Genomic DNA, 12,463 nt, shown 5'->3' on the forward strand with positions numbered 1-12,463 from the left:
TGCCAGCATACATATTCACCGTTGCAGAGAGAGGCTTATGTGTCTGCCTATCCAAATGCGCTCAGCCTGGGGTCTCACTGAAAGGAACCCTGGCGGATTGAGCAGTGTTCACACAGTGAGGTCAGCCCTGGGTGCCGTATCCCACAGGGAGACGCCTTCCTCAAGATCTTCACTTCTCTCAATCTCAAGTCATTTGTCTAGACCCTTAAGACAATTTTGAATTTTCCTATTGATATTTTCTTAGTAATACTTTTGTTTAGGAAGCAACTGTTTTTTGTAGTATTGGCTTCAAATATTTCCAAGTGTGTCTGGTCAAACTTCCTTATTACCATAAAATTTCAAAGACATCCTTTGCATTTCTAAGGTTATTCGGGATGTCATATTCCGCTGAATTGTTTCTGATCAACTTCAAAGATTTTAGAAAGCAGATAATTTTCTCTTAAGCTAGGCAGTATAATGGAGTATGTTTTCCTTAACTGTGTTTCAGAGGTGTCATTCTATAAAGAAAAATGTCTGGTTTTGAGTGAAGAAATGAGTGTTCTGTTTTTCTAAAGCATGTCTTTGCTCCTGAAAATAAAAGTTCAAAAAGGAAAGAAAGAAAGCACTGTTAATTGGTGTGGAAATTCTTTAAAAAACTGGAAACAGAACTGCCATATGACCCAGCAATCCCACTGCTGGGCATACACACTGAGGAAACCAGAATTGAAAGAGACACGTGTACCCCAATATTCATCACAGCATTATTTACAATAGCCAGGACATGGAAGCAACCTAGATGTCCATTAACAGATGAATGGACAAGAAAGCTGTGGTACATATACACAGTGGAATATTACTCAGCCATTAAAGAGAATGCATTTGAATCAGTTCTAATGACGTGGATGAAACTGAAGCCTGTTATACAGAGTGAAATAAGTCAGAAAGAAAAACACCAATACAGTATATTAACACATATACATGAAATTTAGAAAGATGGTAACGATGACCCTATATGCAAGACAGCAAGAGACACAGATGTAAAGAACAGTATTTTGGACTCTGTGGGAGAAGGTGAGGGTGGGATGATTTGAGAGGGTAGCATTGAAACGTGTATATTATCATACGTGAAGTGGATCGCTGGTCCAGGCTTGATGCATGAGACAGGGTGCTCAGGGCTGGTGCACTGGGATGACCCTGGGGGATGGGATGGGGAGGGGGGTGGGAGGGGGTTTCAGGACGGGGAACACAGGTGCGTCCGTGGCTGACTCATGTCGATGTTTGGCAAAAACCACTACAATATTGTAAAGTAATTAGCCTCCAATTAAAATAAATTAATCACAATTTTTTTTAAAAAAAAGAAAACACTGTTAATTGATAGACCCTGAACCAACAATTATTGTGAACATGGGAAAACATGATGCAAATCGAGGTTGCAATGCACATTGCATTGGGTTTACTAATGCACATTGCTTTTGTTGTCATTGCTCTATTTGTTTCCTTGAACATCATCATTTTTTAAGATTCCATTTAATTAAGCATTTCTTTTATTGGTAGTGATTTTATATAGTTGGTTAATGTACCAAAACAAATCATAAGGCTAAAATTTCAAACTATGCTATTTGAGATTATAGGAATTATTTTCAATGAAATTTTAAAAAGGGGGAGTATCTCATCAAACTTTCTATGAAAGTCTTGAATTCTAGACAAACCAACATAGAAAAAGAGACGAGTATTCCAAAGTAAGGGACCTTCTGGACACTGGAGGAAAAAAGAAACAAAAAACTGGTTGCTTTCTAACTTCCAGCGGTCTTGTAAATCACAGGGCAACTGCATGAACTGAGTCCAATCTTTTTTGAAAACACACTTGATTTTAAGAACTAGGGATGATGATAGTGATTTCGTTCCACCAGAGGGCGCCACAGACTATGCTCCGGCAACTGTGCCTGTCCTGGGCACATAAACACAATAATCTCAAATGGGTCCTTTAAGTCAAGATGGCAGAATAGGAGAACATGGAGCACGCCTCAACTCCCAAACACATCAACAACACATCTACAAATGGAAAAATCCCCACAGAGCTCCTGCTGAACAGTACCAAGGCCATGGGATACTTGAAAGGACAGGAAAAACCCCTGTACAACCAGATAGGATGAAGAAAGAAAGAATAGAGGAAACAAGACTGGCCCAGCACCCGTGGTGGGAGCTGAAGAAGAAACGTTCCCACATCTGGGGAAGCCCCCTTATGAGTGGGGAGATCAGCTGGGACAGAGGGCAGCTTCAGGGGCTGGGAGGAGAGCCCATCAGCCAGCCTGTAGCAGGCAGGTGAGAGTGAGACGTACCCAGATGGCCCAGGCCACAGCCGTGCGTGCCCAAACTGGGACACGTGTCTCCTGGAGCAGATGGGGGCCGGGTGCTGGAAGGTAGGGTATGGAGAATAGCCTGAGAGAGAGGACTGCTGTTGGCTGTGAGTGTGAGTGGGTAGGAGTGAAGAGCTCCACCACAGGGAACGCTCATGGAGTAAGTCGGAGCTGCCATTGCAGCCTCCCCGCTCACTTGCTTTGCTGGCACTGTCTCTGCAGGCACGGGGAGGGGCTCCTACCTGCATGGGCGGGCACACGCTACCTGCCTCTGCCATCTCCACCCCCACCGCCCTGGGGAGGCTTGTGTGCTCCAGGGCAGCCTCAAGAGCAAACGCTTGTGGGTGACCCACACACAGAGCCGAAACCGCAGCTGAGCCCCAGGGGCTGTGAAACAAAGGAAGAAGAGCCGAGATCTCTCCTCATGGCTGTGTGAGCTGTGGACTTACACCCTTACTCCCAGCCTCGTAAACACAGCACCCATGGAGCATCTAAACAGGAAAAAGTTACCCCTGCAGTGGAGAAAGGTCTGCCTTTGTCCACTGTGGGCTTTATGAGCACATAAGGTCCGTCTGGTCAAGGCTACGGTTTCTCCAGTGGTCATGTATGGATGTGAGAGTTGGACTGTGAAGAAAGCTGAGTGCCGAAAAATTGATGCTTTTGAACTGTGGTGTTGGAGAAGACTCTTGAGAGTCCCTTGGACAGCAAAGAGATCCAACCAGTCCATCCTAAAGGAGATGAGTCCTGGGTGTTCACTGGAAGGACTGATGCTGAAGCTGAAACTCCAATACTTTGGCCACCTCATGCGAAGAGTTGACTCATTGGGAAAAGCCCTGATGCTGGGAGGGGTTGGGGGCAGGAGGAGAAGGGGGCAACAGAGGATGAGATGGTTGGATGGCATCACCAACTTGATGGACATGGGTTTAAGTAAACTCTGGGGGTTGGTGATGGACAGGGAGGCCTGGCACGCTGCGATTCATGGGGTCACAAAGAGTCGGACACCACTGAGTGACCGAACTGAACTGAACTGAACTGAAACACGGAGACTGGGCCAGGCTGGAGTCAGAGCTGCCTCCACAGGGCCCAGAGCAGGTTCAGGTGCACGATCACTGTGGTCCTAGGACCTGACCTTAGTGGATCCATGCTGCTAGCCTGCTGAAGACAACACCTGAGCGACACCAGGGCCAACTGCCGGCCTTCCTACAGCTAAGGTGGGCTCAAAAGGCGAGCCAGCAGCAGTGTACTCCGAACCGGCACATCAGGTGAAAAGGGACACGACAGTGCACTCACAGGTGAACAACACCAGGGAAGGAAGACCCGGTGGCCTCTTTCCAAGTGAGAGCGCTCCAAGCATGCTTACTCCACACCACGGGTCAGAAATGGCTAAGAAACAGATCTGGGGGCTTCTACTCCAACAGTTAGGGAGCAGACCCCATCGCTGGAAGGGCAATGACAACCACAGAGCAAAGGGGTGGGAGGTCCTATTCCACATCCGATACAGGCTCTGGTCAGCACACCACCAGTCACACCTCTTATCAGAGGGGATCACAGCCATCACATAGAGGAGAGAGGCGGCAGTCATCTATACAAAAAGAGCCCTCACACCAAAAAATATTAAACCCACACAGGCTACACAAGGGTGTTCCAACATAAAAAGAACTCTCCAAGAGAGTCTGAGGGTCTGGTATCAGGAAGAAGAACCCTCAGAGCATTTAGCTATGAAAGGGGATTGGGTCCAGGAGGTCTCAAGGCTGGGGGGCAGGGCAGAGAGACTCCACTCTTGGGGGGTGCACACACAAGGTTTCACATGCACTGGAAATCAGCACAATCAATTCCCTTCATTACAAACCTGGGTTAGACCTACCTAGGGTTTTGGAGGGTTTCCTAGGAAGGCGAGGGTTTGCTGTAGCTCACTGTGAGGGCAAGGACACTGACGGCAGATGCCACAGAGAATACTCATCAGCATGAACTCTTCCAGAGAGCCCCATATCGGCTCAAGGCCTGGACCCACCCAACAGCCCAAAGACTCCAGTGCTAGAAAGCCTCAGACCAAACAACCAATAAGTTACAAACACAGCCCCACCCATGAGAAGACAGGCTGCCTAAAGTCAGACTGAGCTCACAGCCACCTCACAACATACCCCTTGACATGACCCTGTCCATCAGAGGAACAAGCCCCCAGCTCCACCCACCAGACGGCCACACCGGTTCTCCCACCAGAAAGTTGGCATAAGCCACTAGATAGCTTGTTCCACCAGGGCACAGATAACAGAAGCAAGAAGAACTAGAATCCAGCAGTCTGCAAAATGGAAGCTGCAATCACAGAAAGACAAAATGGGATAGCAGAGGAATATGTCCCAGATGAAGGAGCAAGATAAAACCTCCATCTGAAAAGAATTCAGAGTAATGATAGTAAGGATGACCCAAAATCTCAGAAAAAGAATGGAGGCACAGACCAAGAAGATACAATAAATTTGTAATAAAGAGATTTTAAGCAGTAAAGAGATGAATAGCACAATAATTGAAATGAAAATACACTAGAATGAATCAATAGCAGAATAACTGAGACAAAAGAATGAATAAGTGACCTGGAAGACAGAGTGACAGAAATCACTGTCACAGACAAGAATAAAGAAAAAAATGAAAAAAAAAAAAGCAAGAAGGACAGTCTAAAAGACCTCTGGAGCAATATTAAAAACATTAACATTTGCATTATCCAGGTCCCAGAAGATAAAAAGAAAGGGAAAGGGCCTGAGAAAATATTTGAAGAGATTATAGCCAAGAACTTCCTTAACATGAGAAAGGAAATAGTCACCCAAGTCCAGGAAGTACAGAGAATTCCATACAAAATAAACTCAAGGAAGAACACACAGGCAATCATAGTAATCAAACTAACAAAAATTAAATACAGAGAAAAAAATTAAAAACAAAAAACAACAATAACATAGAAGGGAATCCCCATAAGGCTATCAGCTGGTTTTTCAGGAGACACTCTGCAGGCAGAATGGAGTGGCATGATATATTTAACACAATGAAAGGGGAAACCTACAATCAAGAATACTCTACCCAGCAAGGCTCTTATTCAAATTTGATGGCAAAATCAAAAACTTTACAGATAAGCAAAAGCTAACAGAATTCAGCACCACCAAATCAGTCTTTCAAAAAATGCTAAAGGAACTTCTCTAGGTGGGATAAAAGAGGCCACAATTAGAAATAAGAAAATCATAAATGGGAAAGCTCACCAGTAAGGGCAAACATATAGCAAAAGTAGGAAATCACCCTCACACAAATATGATGTAAAACCAGAAACTGTGAGAACAGGAGAGTACAAACGCAGGAAATGGGAACTGCATTTGAAATTAAGAGATCAGCAACAACATCACAGCGTGTGTATACGCTGAAGCTAAGGTTCCTTCAGTCGTGTCTGGCTCCTTGCGACCCCGTGGACTGTAGCCCACCAGGCTCCTCTGTCCATGGGACTCTCCAGGAAAGACTACTGGAGAGGGTTGCCATGCCCTCCTCCACGGGATCGTCCCAACCCAGGGACCAAACCCAGGTCTCTTAGTCACCTGCGGTTCTCTACTACTAACGCCACCTAGGAAATCCATATATATATATGGAGAGAGAGAGACTGCTATATCATAACCTCGTGGGAACTTCAAATCAAGAAAATATGATACGCACACACACACACAAAAGAAAAAGCAGCGCAGCACACCGCTAAAGACAGACATCAAAACACAGAGAAGAGAACAAAAGAAGGGAAGAAAGAAGACAGGCAAACACAACTGAAAACAATCGAGAAAAGGGCAACAGGAACATACATGTCAACAGTTACCTTAAATGTAAATGGATTAAATGCTCCAATCAAAAGACACAGGCTGACTGAATGAATATTAAAAGCAAGATATGCTGTCTAAAAAAGAATCATGTCAGACTAGGAACAAATACAGACTGAAAGTGAGGGATAAAAGAAGGTATTCCATGCAAATAAAAATTGAAAGAATGCTGGTGTACCAATACTCACATCAGACAAAATAGACTTTAATTAAAGACTGTTGTAAGAGACAAGGAAGGATACTACATAATGATCAAAGGATAAATCCAATAATAAGATATAAAACTTGTAAATATAATATATTCACCCAACAAGGAGCACCTCAATATATAAGACAAATGCTAACAGCCATAAAAGTGGAAATTAATACTAAAACACAATAATAGTAGGGGAATTTAACACACTACTTACATCAATGGAAAAATCATCAAAGCAGAAAATCAATAAGGAAACACGGGTCCTAAATGACACTTCAGACCAGGTGGAATTAATTGATATTTAAAGGGGATTTCATAGTGTTGTGGGCTTCTTTGGCGGCTCAGATGGTAAAGAATCCGCCTACAATGTGGGAGACCCTGGTTCGATTCCTGAGGTGGGTGCAAAGGGAACACCCTCCAGGATAGATCATGCATTGGGCCACACATCACACCTTGGTAAATTTAAGAAAACTGAAATCACATCAAGCATCTTTTCTGACCACAGCACTGTGAAAGTGAAAGTCGCCCAGTCATGCCCAACTCTTTGTGACCCCATGGACTGTAGCCTGTCAGGCTCCTCTGTCTATGGAATTCTCCAGGCCAGAATACTAGAGTGGATAGCCGTTCCCTTCTCCAGGGGATCTTCCCAACTCAGGAATCGAACCCTGGTCTCCTGTACTGTAGGCAGATTCTTTACCATCTGAGCCGCCAAAGAAGCCCACAACATTGAGATTATAAATAAATTACAGGAAAAAAATGTAAAAATATAAACATGTGGAGACTAAACAATATGTCACTAAACAAAAAATGGATCACCAGAGAAAATCAAAGATAAAATGAAAAAATACCTAGAGACAAGTGAGAATTAAAACACAGTGATCCAAAGCCTATGGGATGCCCCAAAAGCAGTTCTGAGAGGGAACTTTATAACACTACAATATTATCACAGGAAATAAATGAACAAAAATCTCAAATAAACTACCTAACCTTATACCTAAATCAACAAGAGAAAGAATAACAAACAAAACTCCAAGTTAGTAGAAGGTAAGAAATCATAAGGCTCAGAGCAGAAATAAATAAAATAGAGATGAACAAAAGAATAGCAAAGATCAAATAAACTAAAAGCTGGTTTTTTGAAAAGGTATACTGATGAAACTCTAGCCAGATTCATCAAGAAAAGAAAAGGAGAAGGTTCAAATCAATACAATTAGAAATGAAAAAAGAGAAGTTACAAAGAACATCACAGAAATACAAAGGATCATAAGAGACTACTACAAGCAACTATACACCAATAAAATTGACCACCTAGAAGAAACAGACAAATTCTTAAAAGGATACAATCTCCCAAGACTGAACCAGGAAAAAATAGGAAATAGGAGCAGATCAATCACAAGTACTGAAATTGAGATTAGAAAACTTCCATCAAACAAAAGTCCAGGACCAGATGGTTTCACAGGAGAATGCTATCAAACATTTAGAGAACAGTTAACATCCATCCTTCTGAAACTCTTCCTAAAAACTGCAGAGGAAGGAACACTCCCAAGCTCTTTCTACGAGGCCACCTGATAATAAAACCAAAGATATCACAAAAAAGAAAATGACAGGCCAGTATCACTGATGAACATAGGTGCAAAAATTCTCAACAAAATACTAGCAAACCAAATCCAACGATGTGTTAAAGGATCATACACATGATCAAGTGGGATTTATCCCAAGGATGAAAGGAATCTTCAATATACACAAATCAAACAGTATGATATACCACATTAACAAATTGAAGAATAAAAAACTATATGATCATCTCAATAATTACAGAAAACATTTTGACAAAATTCAATATCCATTTATGATAACAATTCTCCAGAAAGTGGGCATAGAGGGAAACTATCCCAATATAATGAAGGTCATATATGACAAACTCACAGGTAACATCATTCTTAATGATGAAAACCTGAAAGTACTTCCTCTAAGATCAGGAAGAAGACAAGGGTGCCCACTCTCATCACCTTGATTTTTATTTTATAGTTTTAGAAGTCTCAGCCATGGCAATCAGAGAAGAAAAATAAAATAGTCAAAACTGGAAAAGAAGTAAAACTGTCACTGTTTGCAGATGACATGATACTGTACATAGAAAATGCTAAAGATGCTACCAGATTGGAAGAATCAATATTGTCAAAATGTCTGTGCCATTCAAAGCAATCTATAAAATTTCCAATGGCATTTTTCACAGAACTAGAACACAAAGTTTTACAGTTTGTATGGAAACACAAAAGACTCTGAATAACCAAAGTAATCTTGAGAAAGAAAACTGGAACTGAAGGAATCAGACTCCCTGGTTTCAGACTATATTACAAAACTAAAGTCACTGAAATAGTATAGTGCTGGCACAAAAGCTGAGATATAGATAATGGAACAGGATAGGAAGTCCAGAGATAAACTCATGCACCTTGGTCACCTAATCTATGGCAAAGGAGGCAAGAATGTACAAGGGAAAAAGACTGTCTCTTCAATAAGTGGTGTTGGGAAAACCAAACAGCTACATGTCAAATAATGAAATTAGAACTCTTCTTAATACCATGCACAAGAATAAAGCCAAAACAGTTAAAGACCTAACTATTAGAGCAGAACACTGTCTGATATAAATTGCAGCAGTATCTTTTTGGTCCCCCTCCAAGAGTAATGAAAATAAAAACAAACATAAACAATGGGATGTAATTAAACTCAAAAGCTTTTGAATAGCAAAAGAAATCATAAGCAAAATGAATGGGGAAAAAATATTTACAAACTGTGCAAAAACCAAAACTGCAAACAACCCAACAAAAAATGGGCAGAGGGTCTAAAGAGACATTTCTCCAAAGAAAACATACAGATGGCCAAAACCACATGGGAAGATGCTCAACATCACTGTCAGAGAAATCCAAATTAAAATTATAATGAGATATCAGCTCACACTGGTCAGAATGGCCATCATCAAAAAATCTACAAAAAATAAATGCTGAAGATGGTGTGGAGGAAAGGGAACCCTCCTTCACTGCTGGTGGAAATTCACCTTGTTCACCTGAAACTAAGACAGCATTGTAAGTCAACTATGGCCCAGTGAATTTTTTTTTAAATTGGAGGAAGAAAAAAGTAGCTCCTTTTAGATTTTTGTTTCAAAGAAAGGTTTTTGTTTTTAAGATCAAATGAGCACTATTAATTTTCAATAAGCTGGGATTTATGATTAAAACACTGACTTGACTCTATACCCTCTGACATTTTTACCCTCTAGATGGAAAAACAAAGAACAAAACCAAAAATTACAGCAGAGGCTTCATCTCATACATATATAGGTACTTCTGCTGGATCGTTTATTTAGAAACTGGCTGCTGGAAAACTTTGTGCTCCTGGAACTTTAGGATGTTGTTCACCTACAATGTTGTCTGTTGGGATTCATCTAGCACGATATTTGGAATTTGTGGAACCTGTGGAGTTGTCCTAGGTTCTGGTTTCCAAGGAAGCTGCCCAGAAGAAGGGCCCTGCCCTCCAGGCGTTGGTCTAGTTCTGGCGGTTGTGTGCAGTCACTCACTTCCAGCCCAGCAGTGCTCCACACAGACGTTGCCCCAGCTCCCACTTACAACGTATTGAAACCCAGGCCTTGCTCCCGAGCCTCTGACACTCAGATGCTTGCAAGCTACCCTTTCATTTGCTTCAAACGCTGGATCTATAAAGACAGATTTATACTTGTACTCCTTTTGTGCTCTGAGGGGCAAATTTTATGAGTTGAAAGCTGACTGGCAGTCTCCTGTGTGTGTTCAATAAGGCAAAGTGCGTGTGAAGCATCACCCCCATGGCTGTGTTCTGCCGGCTGGTGAGGACTGAAATAGCGCATTTGGAAATGGAGTGCCATTGGAAATGCATGGACCGGCCGAGTCACAGCCCAGCATAATTTTCATGTGAAGATGTGATTTCCTTCCCCCTGTTTCCTCTGGTTACACTGCTGAGAAGAATTAAGTGCGTCTCCTAGCCTGTGACAAGGGACTCCTGCCAGGGCACTGCAGGAAACACAGCGCAGAGTAAGGAAGTCACCAGGTTTCCAGACTCTTAGACTGACCAGGGCAGGCTTTCAAGCTAATGGAATGATGACTCCTAAATGTGGGAAAAGCGATGCTTCAGAACAGTTTAAAGCCACTTCCTGGTTTCAGTACGGGATTTTCCACTGTCACTTTGTATCCGAGAAGTGTGTCTGATGGAGACACAGCTTTGACAGCTGAGTGGACATCTGAGGCCTGCAGGACATGCCTGTCTTCCCAGGACTCTGGATAGTGACTGTAATTGTTTCTGTTTTCATATAGGAATTAAGGCACTATGAAACCATTTTCAAAATGAAAAAACAGACATTCTGCATAGCATGAATTATTTTGTTGGCAAATAAAACTTTTCTTGTGGCTTCTTTCCCCTCCCCTATAATATCAAGTTTTCCTTTTTCTAATCTTTCTCAGTTCTATTTCATATCACCTATAAACCTTAAATCATTCCCGTACAGAATTTAATAAGAATGCATGACAGCCACAGGTTTGAACAACTTACTGGGAAACATGGGCTTTCAAACTAGGGGCCCCAGTTTAATGTAAACAGTAAAGAGGACGGACAAATTCTAATCAATTTAAAACTCTTATTGGGGGCATGCAGTCTTAGTAAAGTGGTATACTTTTTGCACTGCAATTATACCAACATAGTCTGGTTACATCGATCAGAAGTTTTCTGGCAATTAAGCATTTCTGACTAATACAAATAGGAAATAAAATGGTTTCTGAATAAAGACACAGAGTTCTCTTTTACCTAGGGTCCCTGCTCAAATTGGTGCCTCCTCTCTCCTCTTCAAAGCCCTCGGGGAATCCAAAGAGATACTGATTATCCATTCCTCTCATTTCCCATTTCCTCCACAACCCTCTATCATTGTATCCTGCCATCAAACCTTTATTGAAACTGCTTGTGTTAAACTTATCAATGGATTTCTATTTTCCAAGGTCAACAGTTTTCCTGTCCTTAAGTGATTCCCCTTCCCAACTTCCTTCTTTACTCAAATGGTTCTCCCACCTGGTTCAACTGCATCTCTGGCCATTTCCTCTCTGTCTACACTTAGACACTCTCAGCTTTCACTCACTTTCCTTCTTTCTCAATCTATACTTTCCCTAAGTCTCCTCTCCCTGAATTCATATATCATTTATATGATGATAATTTTTTAGTCTTTTCTGTGGTTCAGACTTTTAAGATCTAGGCTCTCATTTCTGTCTCCTGAGTTTCCCTGCCTGGGTGTCTGGCATGGAGCTAGTACTATATGACAAACAAACTGCTGTTTCTCCTTTTTGTATGTTACCCGGCAAATAGTTGCCAGCCTTCTCTGCAGTGATATGGGGCCGTGTGATAGGCTTATGGCCAATGGAATGAGGGTGAGCTTGACACAGATCAGATTACTTTCATTTCTGGTCCCTGTGGTGCTCTGCATGGTCCTCTAAGGTTTTCTTCTTCCCTGACAATGTTGGAGGATGGTAGGGCATGAGATCCACCAGCCAGGAACATTCGGTCCACATTTACTAGAATGAAGAATACTGTTGTCTTGGACCCCTGAGAACTGCAGTTGCCAGTTACAGCAGTTAGGTTGTCCTGGTTATTATGGCACCTCCTAAGTGAACCTTAGGTCTCCAAAATGAATCTCAGGTTCTCCCACAAAACAAATCCCCCATCTCAGGAAATGGGACTCCAACTCGCCCAAACCAGGAGCTTTAAAGTCCCCCAGAACTTATCTTACAAGCTTATCTCACATCTATTCTCTCCCCAGGCCACAGTCACTTGACCATGCTGCAGTTTCCACGGACTATACCCTCTGGGTCAGCCCTCAGGCTCCCCGTGCACACAATGACAACCATCTCCTAATGGTTCTCTCTTCCACTCCTCCCCTCTTTGAAGGATAATCTTACTCTTCACCGTTCTCTGTTTTTCATCTTAAAAATAAGTGACACCACTTTTCTGATAATAAATGTATATGCTGCTTTAGAAATTTTGGAAAACTCAGAAAAATATTAAGTAGAAAATAAATGTCAATAACAATTTTA

The sequence above is a fragment of the Dama dama genome, chromosome 24 (assembly GCF_033118175.1).
Source record: "Dama dama isolate Ldn47 chromosome 24, ASM3311817v1, whole genome shotgun sequence".
NCBI lineage: Eukaryota > Metazoa > Chordata > Mammalia > Artiodactyla > Cervidae > Dama > Dama dama.